The sequence below is a fragment of the Plectrocnemia conspersa genome, unplaced genomic scaffold (genome assembly GCF_051122295.1).
Source record: "Plectrocnemia conspersa isolate PC_06_02 unplaced genomic scaffold, ASM5112229v1 ptg000008l, whole genome shotgun sequence".
Lineage (NCBI taxonomy): Eukaryota > Metazoa > Arthropoda > Insecta > Trichoptera > Polycentropodidae > Plectrocnemia > Plectrocnemia conspersa.
Genome location: NW_028277172.1, coordinates 3,565,834 through 3,590,440, shown reverse-complemented (window position 1 = coordinate 3,590,440; position 24,607 = coordinate 3,565,834). Strand labels below are relative to the sequence as shown.

The 24,607-nt window shown below is 28.6% G+C and overlaps 1 protein-coding gene across 47 annotated transcripts in view; it reads left to right on the top strand.

The window, feature by feature from the left end:
* Positions 1–24,607, top strand: part of Mef2 (myocyte enhancer factor 2) — a 268,497-nt gene that overhangs the window by 170,199 nt on the left and 73,691 nt on the right. For 4 of the 47 annotated variants that reach the window (XM_088190486.1, XM_088190457.1, XM_088190441.1 and 1 more), the window contains exon 1: positions 24,263–24,450. The exons of the other annotated variants lie outside the window; for them this stretch is intronic. The gene's annotated coding sequence lies outside the window, so the exon portion shown is untranslated. Of the gene's footprint in view, positions 1–24,262; positions 24,451–24,607 lie in introns of those variants that run through there. 47 annotated transcript variants of the gene reach the window in all.

Sequence of the window (24,607 nt, the reverse complement as noted above, 5' to 3'; positions counted from 1 at the left end):
ATAAATGCAAATTCTGACTAAAATCTTTTGAAGGTAGTGAGTTTAGTATGCCGTGTTTATTATTTTAAGCCTTCTCTTTTAGTAGCAATAGATTGGGGACAGTAATAGACAGTAATGACATTATTGTAATTCTATGAAATGTATAATTTCTGAATCAAGTAGCTTTTGTTGCATTCCATCGAATTATGCACCGACCTTTTGTTTAATAAATGCCTTGATATGCATGTGTTTTTATAAGCTTTTAAGCTCTTATGACTCACTTTGTCGCATTTATCAAGGGTGATTTTCACACAAAAATCAGCTTAGTGTAATGATTCAACGTGTCTTAACGAACTAATACAATATTACTAAATTTCAAGTATGGATATTTAATTATTTTAAATAAATTTTAACTGATCATTTTTGTATATTTTTAATAAAATATAGCATTAAAATAAATGTTTAAATTACTTTACATATTTAACATTTTTTTAAAGTTTTTTTATATGTAACTATTAAATAATTGTTGTTATTTCTATTTATACGTTATAAAATTTGACTTTTATTTTTGCTTCTTCTTAGATAACTTACATTTACATTTTTAATTTGCTCTTTGTTAAATTTGCTGCTTTGCTAGTAGTATATATTAATGTTTGTTTTTACTTAAATTATATATGTAATTTGTTGAAGTAAATAAATATAAAAGTATGCAAGACTTCGTATAACGTATATAATATATATGCATATAAATGTAATATTTTATTTGCTATGAAAAGCGAAATTCATAAACGAAAAAAATATATTACATATTTCCGTTTCACTATTAAGCATAAATTGTATTTGAGTCTTTTAATGGAATGTTTTAATTTAGTTGATAAATGCTACTACTTCATTGATTTAGTTAGTTTATTAATGATTTTATACTGTTACATAGGCATTTTCTAACACAAGCATTTGCAACAAAAATTAAAAAGTACTTCCAAAGCTTTGAAATTGTTATTTATATCTCATAAGCTTATTGTTGGATTGTGTTGATTGAAATTTAATTATGGAACGTAGAATATCTGCTATCGGATATATTACACTACTTGTAGAACATCATATATTGTACCTTATAGTATTCGATATGTCTTAGACGAAATTAATATCACATGTGAGTTCTTAATCAATAGCTCGTTTAACGATTAATTGGTTTTTGTTAAGGTGTTTCTTTGATATAACCTTATCTACACAAACGAAATTATCTCTTAATTTCAAGGCCTGGAACCGTGTCATAAATTCATAATTATGTCGCAGAAATGCTGTGTTTATTGAAACTTGATCATGGTAATATTTTTCGCAGTTACTTAGTTTCTTATATAAAATGATTCATGCCCTTGGACGAAATTCAATATTCCCTTTCACGCTGTGTTCAGGAAGCAAATTATGGATTTATCCATTCGTATTAAATCTGTGAAGATTTCACTATTGTATGACACGCTGAAAGGCACACCCTCGAATTATAATGTATCAATCTGCAGAAAACCTTCAGATTGTATTCACAATCATGGATGTGTGATACATGCGTGGGTCTATTAAACTATTGGCATAATAATTATAATGCTCGATTGATTTCTTCATGTTAAAGCTTATATGAAAATAATAATAATATTTAATCATACTGCGTTTGAGATGTTTTTATGTTCATGACCACATATCAAGTTAATAATATATAATATAATACAGCTTGTTGAAACGCATATTATTTAAATAAATAAATAATATTGTAAACTTATGATCAGGAAGGAACAGCTATTTTCTGTTATTAATTATAATTTTTCAGAATGCAAATTTCAGTGAACCAGCAACACGGTTTTCGTTCGCGTCGTTTCACGGCCACTAACCTCTTATGCTTCTCGAAGATATTGCCAGTCAGTTTCTCGAATCTTTTTAGATTTTTCTTACCGTCGTTACTCAAATGAGTATTTCGCTCATGATCCAATTTATAAGAGCTCAGAATACTTAAGTTTTTCAGAGCATTGTCTTAACCCTTTGCGCAGTGAATTAATTTAAAAACATTTGTAACATTGTTAGTATACACCTGGGAGTAAGTTAATTTTATATATTTATTTTTATTATTATTTAATATTGCATTTATAGAAAATAATAAAAAAAATCAGTGATTCTCAACGTTTTATTTCTTTGATTTATTTTATTACTTTTTTGTATTAGTATGTTTTAATAATGTATTTTAATACTTTACTGTCATTATTTTTTTCTGAATTTTTTGTATCACTACAGACTCTTTAAATATTTTCTTACAAAAATATTTTTTCATATTTTTTAATTTATTGGTATTATTTTCTATAGAAATCAGTTACAATAATTTAAATTAAAAAAAATACTATATAAATACAATTTTTAGTTATTATTTCTTCAGTTATATATATAAATATATAACAATTATACTATGTGTAAATATATAAATATCTGGAGTACCTCAAAATAGTGAAAGATCGACCGCCGTACATGTACGGCGATACTCCTCAAAGGGTATCAGTATCAGATTTGCGAAATTAGAGGATGTCATTATAATGCATTTGTATGATATTAGTCGGTAACTCATACGTGAAAGACTTAGGTTCAGATCCCATTTAAACCGTAAAAGGTTTTTAATTTTTTTCGTGCCAGAAGGTTGGATTTAGTGAATATTATTTAATTATTATTACAAATTATGTTTTCCTAGGTTTTCCTAATCTCACAGTTAAATATCGTGATTAATAATCAAGATAAAAGTAAATGAGATCATGCATAATATCATCTATCAATCAAAAGCTGTATTTATAGTTTATATTTATTTATTTAGCTTAATAGCTAATTTTTACATCTAACAAATTTTGACTAAACATACATATAATATAAAATAGAAATTAAAAATTAATTTTATACGATATATCTATGTCATTAAATAACATTTAATACAATATATATCATTATAAGAATCAGCAAATAACAAAAATGTATGGGGGCTTTTTACAGAATTACGCCATGAAATTTGCCTGTCAGCGAATTTAAATCACGTTTTTTTAATAATATGTAGGTTTTTAATAACAAATTAAAAACACGTTAATAGCAATGGCGGTTATTAATAATTAAATATAAATAAGGGGCCCATTTTTTTTCGTAGCTCGACTCTCTGTGATCAATCGAATAGATCCATTTGTTCTGGACCTTTGATTATTCGCTTCCATTATAACGAATCATAATCCTTTTGAAGTTTGTTGATATCAACAATTATATACTGTATAATCACATACTATTTTGAGCTATCACCGCATTATTTATCAATAAGTTTTAGATAAAGAGATACATCAAAATACATACAAAAAGTGTAATGGATATTACTTTTAAAATTAATAAATCAATGCTAGGAAAATCTCTTTACTGGCGTCTTTTTCAAATGTAATTCAATGACAAAAAACTGCAGACTTTATTATACACAGAGCTGTGAGTAAAAACAGCAGCATCTGTGATTTGATAAGACATGCATTAGTTATGATCCAAGATCTCAGTGATAAACGTGTTGTAAGATTTCTAAAAATAATGGACTATTTACAATGAAAAACTCGCCATAATTTTAACGCAAAAAAATACAGAACTTCCTACCAGATTTATAAAATTAGTAAATTTTGCTTTAATTTAATATCAATGTATTCAAGGATGGCGTGAATATTCAATCAGATGTAAATAATTTGCAGAGCTATGTAAGCACTTGAAATAAAATTATTAATTTGCAATGTGATCAATTCTTTGTAAACCAAGTCTTTGAACAAATATTTTTGCAAATATACCTGTGAAGTAAAATACACAAATTTAAAATGATGCTGTGAATACTTGAATTCGTGTTTTGTATCTATATACATTTGTGAATCAGGATTTTCGTATCTTAAAACGATAAAACACTTTAAACTTGCTTTAAAAAATAATGAATTCACCGGTGAGTAACTGGCGTTTAAGTTGTTAAGATAAGATAGTTCATATTTTGGTGAAAGAAATAGTACAATCTTGTCATTAAATATCTATTATATTTTATTTTGTACTAAAAACATGAAAATATTAATATTATAATTTGTCTATTTAACAAAAAAATTCATTCAAAGCTTAAATTGGCCATCCCTGCTACACACAATTTTAAATATTCATTTTTATTAATCAAAATTTCTCGAGAAAATTCAGAAGTGAAAATGAGAATTCTCATTTATCGAAAAATAAAAATGTCGACTACTTATAAAGTAGTTGTTGGTTGTGTTTACCCGGTTGTAACGCATTGTGTTACAATAAAGCAAGGCATTTTAATTGATTAAACTCTTAATAATAATAAACTATAATTAAATATAATTTTAAATACCCATATACGTTGTCCGGCAGCAAAAATTCAAATTAAATTAAATTACTTTAATAATTAACCTTTTGACCGCGGATGACACATATAGAAGTCATCAAGAAAATTGCCAGTAAGCATCTAAATGTGTCATGCACCTTTAAGCCTTGTAATAAGTTTTTTTTGTATATGTAATTTAAGGCTGAAAGACATTTTAATTTATCGAAATAATATTTAAATAACCTTAAACATATCAGCCGCGGTGAAAGGGTTAAAGATATACAACCAAAAGTTTCATTAGTTTATACTGTATGGAAATATGGGATCTTGAGCTTATTATAATGATATAATATATTTGTATACAATGCTCAAGCATATGCATGAGCGCAACGTCATGTGTGTGTGTATTAATAACCGCGAGTCTTTGATTCTGAAATTAATTGTATTGATCATAAATTATTAATAATAATTTATAATTAAGGCAATATAAAAAATATGTTTGTTAATAAATATATTACAATTTACTTACACACTGCACAGTTGTCTAAATATATATAACGGCTTTTTATGATTAATATATATAAAAAGAAAAATCTTGTGATTCACTGCTGCAATATCTTAAAAAATAGTATATTTAAAAAAACAGTATATTAGTAAAACGTATCAATTTGTATTTAAAGAAAATGGTAGATATTTAGCTTTTCCCATTTTTCACGTTACGTTCGATATAATTGTATAATGTGAACTATTTGAAACCCATGAGTCTAAGTAAGTTTTGTCACTGAAACTAGGCAGCTTATTTTTCAGTGAATACCAACATTGACTGTATTTAAAATTCAAGATGATATCTTTGCAACATTTCTCTGAAGTGAACCGTGTCGGTCGATTTTAAAGTCGTTGACCTTAATGAGCGACCGAAAAAAATTGACCCTTCGACACGTCAACACTTCGTGGGTCCCTTCGACTTCTTCTTTCTTGGGGACACACTACTTCGCAGCTGCTGGAGCACAGTCTGCCAACAGCTGCGCGCTAACCGAGCGCGACCATCAACACGGCGGGAGTCTCAGGTTTAAAGCTTTTAAGAGCTTCGAAAGCTCCCCCATTGAATATCTCCTCCGTGACGCTGCTGCCAGCCTGTGTCCCTTAATGACTTTATAAATTTTAAATTTGTCGCGAGTCAATGTAATGACCGACTTAGGGAATGCACCCCCCAAGATTTGAGATTCTGGAAAGAGAGCAGAAACTTGTTTCTGCTTTCTTTCCAGACCATGAATACTATTAATTTAGAATTAAAGAATGCTTCTGTGATAATAATATGTAAGTGAAGTAAAAATTGTATTGTTCTTTTTAAGATAATCTCCATCGGATATAATAGTATAGTATTCAGCTCACTCAGAAGTTGTGCTTTTATATCTTCTAAGGTCGTAAAAGTTTCTTATCTCCAGGAACATAAAAGAGTCGGAGTGGAACATATTGTAGTGTTTGACTAAAAATTTGCTAATTATTATTAAAGTGTGAGCCGGTTATCGTAGACTACAACAAGGGTTTTTTGCTTTGGATTGCCTAACGGAAATAACGTAAAACTTTGAAATAATAATCTTTATTGATGATGATCATCGAAGAAGTTGCGAAATTAACTTTGACATTCCATTAATCTTGAAGTGACGGCAGTGTTGTATTGCTTTTGACGTTGATTTTTGACTTATGAGAAGGGATAATTGTTTTTTGCGCTCTCCTATTGGTCAAAATTTGTTTTATTTTCTGTTTTCGGGATTCTAACCCTAAGGAGTATAACTTCGTAGTTAGTAAAACGCAAGTGGAAACTAGCGCGAATTTTATTAGATTATATTTCATATTGCCACAGATGATGGGCAAGATGTTTTTCTCCGAGTAGTGGTAGAGAATCTGGCGCGGGGATGATGTCCGTGTAAGATTCTTAGGTGAGGCAGCGACGATATAGCGGATGTTGAACCGTCGTGCTTTTATGGTGGATATGAGCGACCATGACCGTATTTTGTCCGCGGGCGGGCCGAATCTGCTCCTTCAATGTCTGTCAGTATCTGCATTCGAGCCCAGAACTATGTATTCAGGGCTGCAAAGCTTGCTGACCAATCACAATCATTCACCGATCATCCAGCCAATCTTTGCACTCGCTTCTTATAACAACGATATATATATATACACCTTTAGGAAGTGTCATTTGCTTGATGGACTAATTAACTTAATCTAGCAAATATTTTAATTATCTTGGAATAGATAAAATGGCTCATTAAACAGATTCTCTAAAATTAATTCTTTTGAACATTTTCTTTGTAACTTTAAAAGGGCGTTCAGTTCTTAGGAATTCGAATACGACTTTCATTGTTAAGTTCCAGTGAATTAACAAGTGCCTCTTACCGGATCACAATCCGTATTCAAAGCGTAAACACTCGAGTGTCTCACAAAGCACTCGACGTGTGGGCACCTCGACGTTTCACCCTCGCTTGCGTTATTCGGCGTAGACTTTGAAAGATGGTTGTAAATCTTTCAGTGCTCCTCTTTAATTAATAGCTTCTCGCTCGCTTCTCATACGCCTGCCGTTCGATGTTTAATACGACTGTTGTGACACTTACACGGATTCGACACTTGAAGAAATAATTGCTTTGTTATGAGGCTTTTTTCTACTCCGTTTCAAGTTCATGGCTTTCAATTACCGTATCGAGTTACGCGAGCAGTTTGTATTATATGTTGTAATGATATACTTATTTGCTGAGGTTGCTGTATAAGGAAAGAGATACCTGAATATAAAGTAATATATGAAGAACCTTAATTAAGTTCAGAGATATTGTCTTTTGCTTTATATATTCACGATTAAATTTTTGTGCGTTTTCATTACGAATATTTTTATCTGATATGTTATATGTGTTTTGAAGTGCGTGGCGTTATATTAGTAACATAGCATTGGTCATGAAGCAGCAAACGTTAGAGCTTCCACTTTTTATCCAAAACACACGCACGCTGGACTAACACAATCACACGTTACTGTGATAACATATAACATACACATGATTTTTTTATTTAATTTGTGTGAAGTATTTATTTTTATATTTATATTATTTTTATATCGACGAGTCACTTAGTGTTGATAGGGTTTGCCAAATATATACATATATGATTTCGAGTCATAAACAAATATTTTTTAAATACAGTTTAGATTGGAAGCGGGTTATTGTTCTTTGCACAGACGATGCCCCAGCAATGACAGGAGTACATTCTTAAGTAACCTCAAAGATTTGAACAGTTGTGAATGTTAATTTTTTAACCAATCACTGTGTAATCCATTATCAAGTACTGGCGTCGAAAGTAATGTCTCTCGAACTCCTAAAAATTATAAATAATTCTATTAAAGTTGTAAATTTTAAAAGAAAACAGTAGTAGTAATAGTAGGTTATTTTAGCATAAGTGTAATAGTATGGACGATATTTTGTATTACACTGAAATTAGGGGGAAAATGTTATTGCGTGTTTATGAATTAAAGGAAGAAATTCATACTCTTCTTATATATAAACGTATGGGATTATATAAAAATTATTTAACAACGAGGAATGGACCTTGAGGTTGACATATTTAAAGAGGTAAATAAATTGAATTTACAGCTTCAAGGTCCATTAACTAATTGTTTTAGTGTAGCAGAAAAGATTGAGGCATTTAAAAAAAAAGTATATTCTGGAAGAGAAAAATGGAAGAAGGAGTGTTTCAATGTTTTCTTTATTTACAACCATGATTAATTCAAACAATGATAATTCTAATCTTATTTATTCAGATTATTATAAAGCATTTAAACATGCTTTTTAATAATTTTATTTAATATTTTCCTTCTGAAAATGATCCGCGTGTAGGATATTGTGGTTGGTAGATCCGTTTATTCACTTCGATTGTTCTGAAAATAGTCATTTATGATACTAGATAAAAACATCTGACGTTTCGAAGAGTCTGTCACTCTTCATAGTCTATATATACATGTAGGTATGACTGAAGAAATAATAAATAAAAAATATTATATATATGTATATAATGTTTTTTAAATTTTATTTAATGTAAATGATTTTTATATAAATAATACCAATTAGTATGAAATAAATTATCATAAATAATATTTTATATTATGACATAAAAAATCTCTAAAAGCTTAATAGTACATAAAAAAATATGTAAAACAAATTAACGAGATTAAATAATAAAAAAAGTGTTACAAAATAATTGAAGACACTAATACAAAAATTTTTTTTTTTATAATTTGCTTCAACTTTGCTGCATCTCTCTTATTTTGTCATATACTTTAGTAATTCATTTTTAGGAATTATTATGTTATTCAGGTAACCTTCAACAGACTATCTGATATATGTAAAAACTTAATACTATATCTAATGGTTCAGAATGTCAATGTTTATCAATCTATAGAAGTATATAGTGTATCACAATACATATATACATATTTTATTCAAAACTCGTGAATTGCAGTAAGCATTCAAAGCACAGCTTCAATTGTTCAAAACAAATACTTGACTTTGAATACTTAGCTAAAGGTTGAATTTGCCTCAAAGGCACCTGTCAAACTCTCAACGATCACCCTGTACCTTCTGGCAACCACTCACCGGGCAATGTGGTCTTGCGAGATATCTCAGCCATCCAATTGAAACAGAAGCCAGATCGAGCTTTTACGTACATGTACATTCAAGCGTTGGTTTTTTCGTCTTATTTTTTTTAATAAGTAGCTTTTGGGAAACGGACATGCCAGGTACATCCCGCCATATTACTCATACGCATGGCTCATCCGCCGTCGTTAATTGGGGGAACGTTAAAAAAATTAGTGTGTTACTTACCATACACGCAGCACATGTGATCATTTTGATTCGTACGCGGTGTATGTAGTGTTTGTACATCTTGCCCGAAAACGAAAGAACATCCGTCGGACGAAATCGTGAAAAATATGCCAAAGGATAAATATTTATATTTTTAACGTGTAAACCTTTTACTTCTAGAAGAAGTAATACCTTGAGGCGGAAAAGTTCAGATGATCAATAAGAATCTCAGATTGAATTCGTCCAAATATTATTTTGCTTCCTAAATGTATCTGAAGATAACATAGACAATAATTTGATTGTAAGAATATTGATAAATTCACGTGAATAAAGTTATTTTTAATCTCATGTCAATAAAAAATAGTTAGAATCATAAATATTTAGTAAAAAGTATCAGGTGACCGTTTTGATTATTATAGCGATGCTGTGCAGAGTATACGTGACTTAAAAAGTTTATTTATATTTATTCGACTAAACTTGTAGCATTTTTTATTTAAATAATAAGATTATAATAAAATACGTTTAATATCTTAATTCATCCTATCTTTATGGCAATATTTTTTGCCATAAAGGTAGGATGAATTTATGTGAATGAAATTTTTTTAGATGACTTTAATTGTATCACAATAACCTCTCTCTTCATTTAAATATATCAAAAAATAAAAGTTTTGCGGTAGACTTTCCATTTTTTGTATGATTTTTTGCTGTACAACATTTATAAGAAAACCGTCTTAACCCTTTAAACGCCAGCGACTTTTTAGTGAGTCGTTTGTTATTTCTCTTTAGTATCTCTTTCTAAGAATAAATATAAAATACTTGGCTTACTAATAAATTAAGCTAGTAAAGTATTCTTTATTATTTAAGAAAAAAGTAAATAATTCGTCAACTGTTTTAAAAAATAATTTGTTCAAAAACAATAATCAACAAGTGACTCACCGGTGAAACGCTGGCGTTTAAGTGGTTAATAACAAAAAATACTTTGCGTTCGAAATTTTACTTTTTGTTAGAGATACTCAATACTTATTATTTATATTAGTTATTTTTATTTATTACGATCTTATTAGTGAATTTTAGGCCATTTAGGTGTAGTTATAAAATGTTTTAGATAATAATTAAAATCTAACATCGCGTTTCGTACATCCTAGAATATTATTATAATACAAGCAAAATATTCTTAGAGCTAGAGTAAAAATATAAATACATAAAAAAAATCACCACTGTACTTTTTTGTTTGTGTAACTCACAAAATATTAGCTAATTTAATTATTTTTGTATGTTAACCTTTTATTTGTGAACTTCGGGTCTTTGAGGAAATTATAAATTTGTATCAGATGAAAATCACGGTCAGACATCGCGTTTCGTACATTTTAAAATAATATTATTATATATGCATGTAAAATATTCCTAGAGCTTATATTATTTTTCATAAAAATATAGACACAATAAAAATCACCAATGTGAATTTTTGTTTGTGTAACTCACAGATTATTAGCTAACTATAATCATTTTTATAGATTAATCTCTAGTTAGTTAACATTTGCTCTTTTATGAAATTAAAAAATCAATGTCGGGCATTACGTTGCATATAGTAAAAATATAAGTACATAAAAAATCACTACTGTGCTTTTTTGCTAGTGATAATTAGGTCTTAAATGCAATCATAAATATGTATCATAAATATAAAATCTATTTAAAAAAAATCGTGTTTCGTACATTTTAAAATAATATTATTATATTGGTAAAATATTATTTAGGCTTATAATATTTTTAATACATAAAAAAATCAATATTGTGATTTTTTGTTTGTGTAACACAGATTATTATCTAACCTAATCATTTTTATAGATTTTGTTAGTTCAAGTTAGTTTTTTGTTAGTTATATCTAGGTCTTAAAGGTGGTCATAAATATGTATCAGATAAAAATCTATGTTAAAAAAATCGCGTTTCGTACATTTTAAAGTAATATGAAGCTTATAATATTTTCCATAAAAATATAAAAACATAAAAAATCATATTCACAAATTATAAGCTAGCTTAATTGTTTTTATATCATATATAAATCTTTATTAGTGAACTCTGGGTCTTTTATAATATCATAAATATGTATCGGATAAAATCAATATCGGGCATTGCGTTTCGTACATTTTAAAATAATATTATTATATAGAAAAAATATTTTTGAAGCATAAACTAACTTTCTATAAAAATATAAATACATAGAAAATCACCACTGTGCTTTTTGTTAGTATAACTTAGTATGACCATTAGCTATCTAAACAATTATATATGAATCTCTTATAGAAAACCATAAATATGTATCAAATAAATATCAATGTCGATTAGCGCGTTTTGTACATTTTAGAATAATGTTTTTATATATGTAAAATATTTCTAAGACTTAAAATATTTTCCGTAAATATAAAAATACAAAAAAAATCATCCTTTTTTGTTTGTGTAACTATATTATTAATGTTTTATTAGGGTTCTTTATATCTTTTAGTAAATCATAATTATGCATTAGATCGTATATTTAAAAATAATATTATTCAATAACCAACAATATTTCATTTTTAAAATATAAATATAGAATAAAATTTACAAGTCTTAATATATATAATAAAATAAGAATCAAGCAACCGGTTGGCATCGTTTTTCGTACATTTAAGAAAAATATCATTAAAAAAACAAAAGTTGAAAAAACATTAATACATAAAAAAGCCTAATACATGTATACACAAACTCACAACTTATTTTTTTAGTAAACTTTATATATTTTAGGAAATCAGAAATATTTATCAAATATTAATCAGGTATTTCGTATATTTTAGTAAATGATTATTAGTTAATTAATTAATATAATTACACAGTTTCTTAGTTTATGGATTTTTTTATATTCTATAATAATTTTTAAATATATTTGGTTGCTTAATAGATATTTACGTAAATTGTCAAAGTTTTGAAAAAAAATAATCAGAAACTTTTTAAAGAATCTTAAAAATTTAATATTTTCAGCGACTGTTTTGCGCTACGTGCTCACAAATTTGCGCTTAGCTCTCGTAATCTTATTTTTTTTTGTTTTGTTTAATTCAAAACTTATTATTGAACTAAATTATTTATATTTATTAATAGTTTAAGCGTTTCAGAAATATTATTAATATATATGATTGAGGAACTCTCAATGTGTTCCTTCACGCGTTTTACTTCTTTCTCATCGGTTTTCCGGGATGAGCTTTTCATTCTACGAAAATTTTGTTGTGTTGAAAGCACGATCCACTTTTCCTATATCAAAAACTAAAATACTTAAATTTTTGCTTCTTTGGTATCTAAGTAATATTTAAAAGTCCTAGTCCTTTGCGTTCCCAGGTAATTTCTCGGTCGCATTATTCTCTTAGCATATTCTGTGTAAAACCATTAATCTGTAAGAATCAAAATTTTGTTTTCTCGTAACTATGGAACGCTTTTTAATTTTTATTAAAATTATTTTATTTTGAGTAGACTTGTCTCATTTTCAAAATCAAAAAACAATTATTATCATTGGACAAAATAAATTAGTAGTAAAATATTTACGCTGTTATTTATAGATATGGTTGTGAATTGATAAAAAACAGAAAATTTTAAGTTAATTTCTAATTTTTTTTTACCATAATGGACCTGCCTCATTTTTGTACAAATTTTATTTACGTGTTGCAGTAGCTTGTAATTGATTGTAAGCACACATCTGTTCAGTTTCTTCAGCGGTTTCACAGCTCGTCAGCACGCGGCTGTTTAGTTTCACTTTCAACTTGAAAATAGCACATTTGACCTAGAAGGACATGTGCAAATGTCACGTCGCTACTATTCACTGTTTGGAAGGCATTCTTGTGACACACATGTATTTTCTGTTTTATAGTATAGATGATTTATATGAATCTTATTAGATAATGTGAATTTTAAATTGCTTGTTTTTATATAATAATAAAGCAGGAAATACATGTTATTTCGATCTTAGTATAAACGTAGAAATTTATTTAAATATATATTATTTTATATTTTAATACAATTATTTCAAGACTATAAAATATTTCTTTACCATAAATATAATAATGATTTATACGTAGAATTACAACCTAAGGGAGTTTGATTTCATTTTTTTTACAAACCTCATAGTTTTTCAATACTTTTACTTATTGTATTTTCCATCAATCTTTTAAGCAAAAAAATATTCTTATTCAAACTTTTTTATATATTAAAAATACGATTGCTGTTTTCATTTAAATTTTAGCATTCATTAAACACGAATTTTATTAATATGAATAAAATGATACATATATTTTTACTAATGTATTAGTCGCACGTATCTGAAAATACGGTTTATTATTATTTAATAACACTTACTTACATTCGTTGATATTTGCTCAAATGTTACGTAAAAAATAAATTTTAAATCTGTACATATTTGTACACATGAATGTATTTTAAGCACACGTTATTAAATAACGAATTAATTCAACGTTCAAATTCGCCTCTGTCGATACACAAGTACCCATTTTTTTATACTTTGAAGTTATGATGGTACAAAAAATAAATACTGTCGCAGCAGAGCACAAAGCTTGGCAAGCAATAATGAAGCTTTGTAACCGACATTTTTTATCATTTCGTTGATCTTTTGACACGTGCTCGACATGTTTCGCGAATTTCCACCGAATATACACGACGCATAGAAAGTGTGGTACAAAAAAATAACACATTTACGATCCATGATTTTTTACTTTTTGCGCAAAAATTAATAAACGCTCTGCGTATAAATATTATATACATACTCTGTTTGATTTCCTTTTGTTTAACAAACTATTTTTAAGCCGCATGCAAATCGATTTCAAATTGATACATCTGCGAACCACAGCTTTAAAGTTAAGCCGTTCCGTTTGTTTTATTTCAAGAAGGAAAAAACAAATATGCGCTCGTGTTTCCGTATTATAGCAATAAGGCATGTGCGAAAACGGATGGTGTTGCATCGATCGATTCGCACATCTGGCAACACCGTCGCCACGTGGCTCTTTTATAATATACTTCGAGGATTTTACGTAAATATACTTATGTTGCACCACAAACTGTAGGGCCCTTTGCCACTTGTGGAGCTTTGCTTGGCTCTGGGCCATGCATCGACGAAAGTGAGTAGCGTTTATTAGATGTTAGATAGGTTGTATTTTTGTGTTTTTTTTTTAGTTAATATTTTAATATAACATAAGCTAACTTATTTTTATTTTATTTTGCAGGTAAGCAAATTTTTCTTTGGGGGCACGATTTAACTATGATTGAAACTGTAACATGTAAGTCTATTTCCACTTTTTTAAAATTATATTTCAAGTGTTTTTCAATATTTTTTTCCCTAGGAAATAATATTTTTTTGTCTAATTGGGACATAAATGCATTTACATCACAAATGCTGGAATGATGCCTAAAATATTAAAATACGAATAAATAATATATTTATTCTCTTAGTCGTACTTATTTTCTTATAACTATGTACCTTTAAAATATCTCTATTTAAGGCATTATATCTATGTACATATCTATTATTAATGAATACTTATTAAACTACTTTAATAATGCGAGTAACTATAAGCAATATTTTTTAAATAATTTTAAATTGATAAACGAGATGTTTTTAAATGGTTTATCACATAAATACAGTTCCTGTGTTTTTTGCAAGTCTTTTAAATTAATTAAAAATATGTTCCAATAAAAAAAAATACATAAGTTATCAGCAGAAATAAACAAAACCATTCCAAAATTTTAAATACATAGTCAAATTAAATTAGGCTACTATGTTGACTATGATAGATTTATCCACAAAATAAAAAATATGGATTATATACAATACTAAAATAATATTTTCATTATTATCTTACCAATTTTTTTAAATTAGTATGCAGTATTTTGAGAAGCAATTGTTTGTTTTTAATTTTAAAAATCTGCTTTTCATAACGTTAAAGGTATAGAAGTTTGAAAAAACTTTGAATTAAATTTACTACAATATATTTTTAAGCCATACAATCTATGAGTATAATTATTAAGTTAGGTTACAACACAACCAAATAATCATTTATTTAATTTAAACTATTTTTAATTGCTCATAATAATATATTAAACATTGAAAAAATGAGTACCTCATACTTCTCTATCTTTAAATTTTAATATGAATATATATATATATATATATATATATATATATATATATATATATATATATATATATATATATATATATATATATATATATATATATATATATATATATATATATATATATATATATATATATATATATACTCTATTTGCGTTTACACAGTCAGTTTGAAAGCTATATGTTTCATCATTACTCATAATTGAGAAAGAGATTGTAAATTTTATTGAAGTTCGATATACTTATATTTGAAACAAATTTATATAAATTAAAATTATTAATATATTTTTATATTTAAGTTTATTGATAATGCGTGATAAGGGTAAAAAATGCAAGAGTGTAAAGGAACTGACTGTGTTGATGCAAATAGAGTATACAGTAAAATCTCTTTATAGCGAATCTTCAATTTGTTCTTGAAAAACTTTCATTGTAACGAAGACTAATCTCAGTGTAACGAAATATTTTAATCCGAATTCAATAATGTCGTTACAATATTTCTCCGAATTCAGTTCGTTCTTGACTTGGCGTGTGTCGGATGTGTTCATAAACGACATTCAAAGCGTTTCGTCGACCCTCAAACTTTTTTTAACAAATTTTATTGTGTTCATTACGGTATCCTTAAAAATAGACAAAAAACAATCTGTCAATCTTGTAAGAGGCTATTTTGATGCTGTAGTAATATGTTAATTAAAAATAAAATAAAAATATATCATCTTCCTTACATTCAATATAACGAATTTTTTTCATCGGTCCCGTGTGCTTCGCTATACTGAGATTTTAATGTATTTATCGTCATTAGTTTTGACTATATATAACAATGAATAAGAATGACCAAATTAAATAGCAAACATTTAATCCTATTTAATTTATTTATTCTTAACAATTATTAAATTAATATATTTTGTGATATGACTATAAATTAATCAATCATAAACGCATCGCATGTTAAATATCACATATTAAGTTGACTGTCGGGACCACCCATAATCGCTTCGACGAAATTCGAATTTGCTAAAAGCTTGTTATAATAATTTATTTATTTGCATCCTTTTGACTTAATTTGTTTTTCTATTCAGCATTAATAATTAAACGGTATCCATTAACAGTTTCAGAGCATTTTAAAAAATGCTTAAATATTTTCGCCAAACAGATTATATATTTCATAAAATTACAGCATTATAATTTTCGATTTTTTAAAAACCATTACACAAATACGTTCTATATGATATTTGTTAGACAACAGTAAATATTCTGTTTCCTACATGAATCATTGATATTGGATATACGATCGATAACTGAAAGGGAGATTAGAATTTTTCTAATTTTAAATGATATATAAGCCAAAATACCCATATCGTCAATCACTTTTTTTAGAAAAACATTTTTAATTTATTAATTTAAATGCATAACAGCACATAAAAAAATATGTTAAATTTAATTGTTGTACAGAAACGATAAATAATAATGGCTTGATCACTATGTGTACGCCAACTGCAAGTACCTGAATGATAACAATTCAATACTATACAACAAATGGGTTTAAAGTTAGTTAGCATGCCATACTTAAAACAATACTAGGAACCGCATTGACACATAAAAACTATGTGCTTCTAGAATTTTAAATTTTATAAATTTTTACTTAATATACTTGACGACGCGACTCAAGCAATTCATATCGCAGTATACCGTATAGGAATTTTGTGGGAAATTTATTATTTTTATCACATTTACAATACGGATTTAGAAAAAATCCAATACAAAATATTCAGCTTTTAATTTAATTAATGAAATACGATCAAAATTAAACGATAAAGATAAAACTTCAGCTTTATTTATAGACTTAAAAAATCTTTTAACACAGTAGACCTTAACATATTATTAGAGAAATCAAAACATATTGGAATAGTATAGAATAGTTTTTAAATAATAGACAACAAGTAGTTGTAATAAATGGTACACGAGTGGAATTCCACAGGGTTCTATTTTGGGATCTTTATTATTTAATTTATACATAAATGATTTAACCCCTATTTATACATAAATGATTTAACTGAGCAACTTTCTTGGACATTTCTAATAAAAGTAAGTCAGTTCTAGAGTATTAAGCATTAGGTGATTATACAAGTCACACAGTGCCTCCTCCAAAATTTTTAAAGGCTTTATTGCATATGTTTTCTATATGCTGGTGGAATTTGTGGTCCTCTTTAAATTGCATATTGTTATTAATTTCATAGTAATAGGAACCTTGTACTAATTATTTTTAACTGTCTAATAATATAAAATGCAACAATATTATTCTGAGGCGTCTTTAGTGATTTTAAATATTTTCAAGGAACTCATTATGATCGAATAAATATCTTTCAAATACAAATAAAATATATTTTTAATAGATAATATTATTTTGTACTACTTTTATTTTTGTGCATATATGCCACACAAAGTGTGCCATTCCTATTTAATTTCACATTTTTGTTTTGTAAGCTTGATGAGGATGTAAATAGCTCAAGTCAGAGAGGAGTTTTTGAGTGCCTTACAAAATAATAAATTATGTAAACTAGGAAAATAAATATTTTATTTTTTAGTCCTTATATAAATAAAAATATATCCAATAAGGCACCCACTTTAAAATAAATACATTCACAAAACTACGGTCGATTACAAACGAAATAAACCTACACGCGATAAAGCTATTTATATAAATTGCAGAATCTCTCTTTCGCCAGATCCAATGCTTTTGAGACGCCAATTTTTTATCCTCCCTCTCCTCTGAAAAAAATCCACACATTTCACTACAAATCGTCGACGGATGTCAACAGTTGTTCCTTTTTTTTCTCTCCTCGTTTAGGTCAACGCACCCTGCGATTTGAGTCTGTCCCCGACTTCCTCTCGAATATTTTTTTCGCTTTAGGGTTCATTTAACCGTCTCCTGTTGGTCGTAGAGACGACTGCAGATTTTTTGCCTCGAAACTAGCACACTTTTTAACCCGTTCGCTCTGGGATTCAAGGTCGACCCACATTCGACATTTGCCAATTTTCTTTGCGGGTAGTTTGACCCCGAGCTTCCACAAATCTGCTCGACTACCCAGTTGAAATATTAGGAGACCGTCGCATCAGGAAGCTTGGAACTCGGCCAAGCTTTCAGTTTACCAAAACACGGTGCGCTGCCAAGATGTTGAACCTATTATCGCGTTTCGGATGTTAACTCTTTTCCGCTGCGGATCGACGCGCAACGACGCATAAACAAAAGTCGAAAGCTTCGGTGTACTGAGGAATATCTTAAAATAGCCACCAAGCAACACTGCGAATCGCTTCATGAACTCTTTATTGTAAAACATTCTTGAAGGGCTGTAAAAATCGACAAAGAAAAGATTAACCAGCTTTATTTTATTTTAATGTTTTTATGATGTGATGCTTAACCCCTAAAGCATCAATCGCTATCAATCGCTTTTTATTTAAAAGCTTAATCAGAAACTACAAAGCTGTATCTAAAATTGCTACTAATAAAAAGTCCAGTCATTTTTAATTCGCCAATATGGCAAAAATAATTCACTTCAAAGCTAGATTAATCAAAATAAGCAAAACATATGATACAGAAAATAACACAAAGTATATTGTTTCCTAATATTTTCACAGTAAATTAACTTAAGTCCGGTTTTTTTTTTTGTTTCAGTTTACTTACTGTGAAATAATAAAAAAATTAAGAACGGAATGGAAAATTTCTTAAGTAATGTATCATATAACTTCCAGTTGTGATTTTAGAAAAAGCAATCAATTCTGTTCCATAAAATTTTATTCCTAAGATGTCTGCTTAAATCTTACAATTTAATTTTAAAGGAGTATATTTTAACTAAAAAATACTGCAATCATGGCAATGAACTTAATGACAAACAAAGCACAGTTAAGAATATTAGCAATTGAACAAAGCGTTGAAAAATTAAACTAAATAACGGAAGATCGTGGCAATTTTTATAAGTAGATGTGGAAATCTTTATCCATTTACAATTAAACAACAAAAAATGCTGAAATGAGCACATAATGAAAAAGTCGAGAAGTAAGATAAAATGATAAAAATGTCGGTGTCAACATTTTAATCATTTTATCTTACAAAATATTGAACAGATTATTATTAAAAAATCAATAAATAAAAGTATGTAATAAAAGACTTTGAAAATAGCTTCTTTTTTATATGTTATATGAGAGAAAATACATGAATATTTAAGAACGATTCACAAAGAAAATTCTATAGTTTTTCGGATATACATATAATACATAAATCTCGAAGGGAAAACTTGAGAGTAAAAAATCTTTCTTAAGTTAAGAAAATACTGCCATTACATTAAAATAATTACTTTAAACTGCGTATCAATGGATTTGTAAAAGAACTATTTAAAAATCCAAAAAAATGTTATAAAAACAAGGCAGAACTTAATAGCATTAAATCATAAATAGCTCAAAACTTTTATGGTAAAAATCCAAATGTTAATATGTGATTTAAATTCAAGTATCTCATGTAATGGATCTCAGAAAATGTTGCTATTGGTACTTTATGTATACTGTTTCTTATTTCTGGCAAACTGCCAGGTCTATTTACTTTTACCTAGTTTCTTTTTAAGTATTGATTCAATGATAATTTACTATTCTAGTGCTAAGAAAAAAACATTAATTTTTAATCAGTGAAGTGTATCACAATAATTTTAATTTAATAAAATTGTACAACATATTTAAGTTCGAATAATATTTATATGAAAAAGTACACTTCTGCAATAATAAGTTACAATAAATGCATTATTCATAGCAATTGCTCCACCAAAAACCATTAATGAAATATGCTATATGCGTAGTACAGCTTAGTTTATTATTAAAATGACACTAAAATAATATGTATGTATAAAAAAAACTAATTTAATACTAATAAAATAGGCTACGGAGCATATTATCCGGAGGCGTAGACCCTCGACGACGCGACATAAGGCTCGATCGGCCAAAGTCGAAAACTTGGTGTCTATAATGAACAAGCTCTGAGGTTAGACCAAGAAAACAGTAAGCGTGCTGTCTTCTAAGCCCTGGTTGACGATCCGATAGTTCAAAATAATGCTATTCCTGGCGATTTGTAGAGGGAAGGGATTTCTTAGAAGCGCTTTGAAACGCGTGACTAATCAAAATTTTAATTTATAAGCCAATGCGCTCTATATTTTTTATATTTTTTGAAAAGTGGTTCTGAGAAACGTTGCTATCTTGTTTAGTGAACGGTCGCTACAGTACATCAAAGTTAAAAAATTGTAAAATGTTATACATTTATTAAATTTGATAGATAAATATTTGTAATATATTACTAATGTATGTGTTTTTAATTGGTATTGCTATTTTAGTGATGCTCCTAGTTAGTTTTAACTAAAATCAAGTAATCTGATCTAATGTAGAATTAAGCACTGATTTGAAAAGTATTATTATTTTTTTTACTACAGTCGAATTTAACATACCGATAGTAATATAAATTTATCGCTACACATTAAATTAAAGAATAAGCAGATTTGAGATCATTCCAAAATTGATAAAACAGATTTTATTTTTGTAGCAAATAATGTTAAGAATTTTAATTTATGTAAGCATAGTATAAACATCACTACAACAACAAAAAAAGAGTGAAAAACTGTTTATAATTTTTTTTCTACTTTTAAAATCTATAATTGTGCCAAAATTTGGCTTTAAGTAAAATAATATTTTAATAAGAATCGTATTTTATCATAGTCAAACATTTTTTTGAGCAAGACTTATCAATAATATCGACGATAAATCTTTGACAAAAATGTGCAAAATAGTGGTATTAAACTGATTTTTATATATAAATTATAAGTAATTTATTTTTGTATATATGTTTCTTAGAATTATTAAACGAGGTATTGTTTTTATGCAAAAATAACATATTTGTATATTCATTTAAACCTATCAAGCACCCTTCTCAGAATACGTTTTGATATGTTAATAATATATTATATTTGCAGTAATATTCGTGCGGTAGGGTAACCATAAATAATTAAACAAATAAGTAATACATTTACACTCTTATAATTTTGATTAATTTTTTATGATATTTTAATGATGATTATATAACAAGTATTAAAAAAAATGTGCAACATATCAACAATTGTTATGATAGCAAATTTTGGGTAGCGAAATATCAACAAACGTTTCGTAGTTTATTTTTTTTATTATCTAAATGTACACTGCTTGTCAGCAACAGATAAGATTATAAGCAGACGTTGTCGGGTCGTTATCTTATCAAGTGCATATGACAAGATTAATTGTACTTTTTCGAGATGAGATTGCCACGTATTATTGTAATTAATAATTCGAGGGGAAAGAAGCAGTACATATATGTATGTAATTACTATTAATAATCAATACAATGTTACTAGATAAATCTGTCATTATATTATTTTACGCTTGCGATTATTTTTAAAGCTCTATATTTATAACGTATTAAATTTTATGAAGGCTTGTCGTAGTAATAATTTTCTTCTACTTGAGACAGGTGTTACGTGGAAACTTTCCAATTTAGGGTGACATTTCATTACTGACAAATGATCGACCTTTGTGAGCCTCCCTTCAATTATCTTTGCGAAAAACGAAAGTTTTCAAGCTTGTACCAACTTAAGATTGATTTAAAGCCTTCGCAAATCTGATACTTGAATCTTCTCAAATTATATCTTATTAGAAGTTTGTCTTTCCACGATACAATAGTATATATTTTTGAACTTAAACCATTTAATGAGGTTAATTTATGAACCCAAAAAGAAAGCCTTAGAGTGAAAATGTTATCTTGTGAATGACAAAGGACCATAAGATAGCCCTTAAAGTCGGCGAATGATCATTTTGGATGTTTGGCAAAAACAAAGTCTCGGGAAAGACCTTTGACTTGGGACACTGCCATGTTGATATACAAAGAACGGGTCATTGCCACATATGAGGATTAAATGTATTGTAATACAGTGAATGGTACCTTAAAACTTTCTACATAAAACATTATATTTAATCTTTGTACAGTAAAATTAATATTTCATAGTTTTTCAGATCAATGCGATTGTTAGTTAAATAAATAAAATACAACATGTCATTTATCATATTTCGCAACTCTGATAACGTTGATAAGTCATTTCAATCACGGGATACACTGATTTATTTTAATATTTGTATCGAACATAAAATATTTCTATTTCTACAATTATTGAAATTTCAGTATACATTATGTATATTATTTCATTGAATGTATTTTTTCACTTTTACGTATGTTATAAAACGCTTAAAGCGTTTTCGGAAATTATATAACTTTTCATATTTAGGTCGTAATAATATTAATACAGTGCTTTCAATTTAAAATATGATATTAAAAAAATAAATATTAGTTTTTTGCTTATTTTAATGTACAGATTTTGAAAATTACCTTAATTTATAAAGTTGTATTTATCTAAATAATTATATTAGGAAAAAGTGGATAAGCTCTTAGTATTTTGTTTTAATTTTTTTATAATATAAAATATCTATGTAGTACTAAAATATGTATGAACTAAATTATAATAAAATGAGATAAATCGCATTTTTAAAAAGGCATTGGATAGTGGTTCTTAAAATTTTATTCAAATATGTTAAATTATTTTTTAAATCTGGCTAACAGGCTTTAAAAAATAAATTCCTTAATGCCACAAAAATAATATTTCAGTTTATATTTAAGTACAAATGTATTTTTGTTATGTATATATGTTAATATTTCTTTAGTTTTTGTGACAACTACATTAAATCCAATTTAAATTATTTATATAAAACAGCGAATGTAAAGTTATGTTATAATTTTTTCTGTGACATTCAGGGACAAATCAGTCTATTTTTAATTTTCGTAGTGAATATTCCTGCCGTTAAGAATACGCGCTCACTTTCCGTTGATGTTGACTTAATTGTGAGCAAAAAATATTTAAAAGATTTTGAATTTGTTGGTTTCAAAATATTGCATCCATTTCGGCTACTACATTTTTACTGGAAAAATATTATGGTAGTTCATTATTTTAAAGACTTCTTCAATGTTATTAATAAAGTATATTTTTATATAAAATATTTTTTGCATATTTTTTCTTTTTCTGCGACGGCGACGGCACGATTTTATTGCTTTTGACGTGGATTTTTGCCTTCTGAGAAGGGATAATTGTTTTTTGCGCTCTCCTATTGGTTAAAATTCGGTTTAGATGTGCTTTATTCGATTCTCAATCGTAATATTGTTATAAAAAGTCCTAATACAAACGCTTGATAATCGAGCGTTTTCACCGCGATGGCACGATTTTATTGCTTGGTAACACTAAACACGACTAAATATTATGAAATATGATTTCAGAAAATATATTGCAACATAAGGGTTAAATTTGTCATTTTTTGTCATGAGGCTCTGGTTCGCTTTGTTGCCATCTAATATGCCCACAAGTATTTGGCAACTCCCCATTAAGTACAACTATCAGGTTGATTTGTTCTCATCTAGGTACTTGCAGTTGGTGGGTGCATTCTATTATTTGAAATATAAACATTTCTCTATTAAGGAAGTAAAAATCCTATATTGAAAAAAATGAACCGGGAAGCGCCCGCCGCGCTCCGCTCCGCTCGTCGACCTTGAATCGCGAACATTGATTTTTGCGTCGCGAAAATCTCCCGCGTAGCTCGCTCGCGGCCGGCCGGCACCCGACAGATTTCCCTCGTAGCGGAAAAGCTCTCCGGCGTCGTCGGCGCCGGCGAAATTCTCCCGGCGGCAGCAGCTGACGCGGCCGACCCCCACTCTCGGGCGCGCTGACGTCACGCGGCGACGAGCCAATGAGGCGGAGGCCGCGCCCCCGGGCCCCGCTCCCCCGGCCCCTCTCCGGTCGCGGCCAGGCCCGGAGCGCACTCCAAGGCCCGACGCCGACGCCGCACCACGCGCCTCGTGCACGCACGGTCACACGCGCGACAACCGCGACAACGCGCGCCGCGTACCACGCACCACGACGACACCGACGACGTAGGTACGACCGCCGCGCGACGCTCCGACGCACTCCCGACCCGCGTCCGGCCTAGGATGTTAACATCTCTCGGTGAGTCTGACCGCTTCGACCAAAGTGTGTGTTACTGTTCGTGTGTGTGTTTGTGTCACGATCTTCGGGATTTTCACGTTATTACATAATTGGACGCTGCGTCGCCGGAATCCTATCGGACGCAACAGGTGGCGATTTTGCGTCGCACGTGCGACCA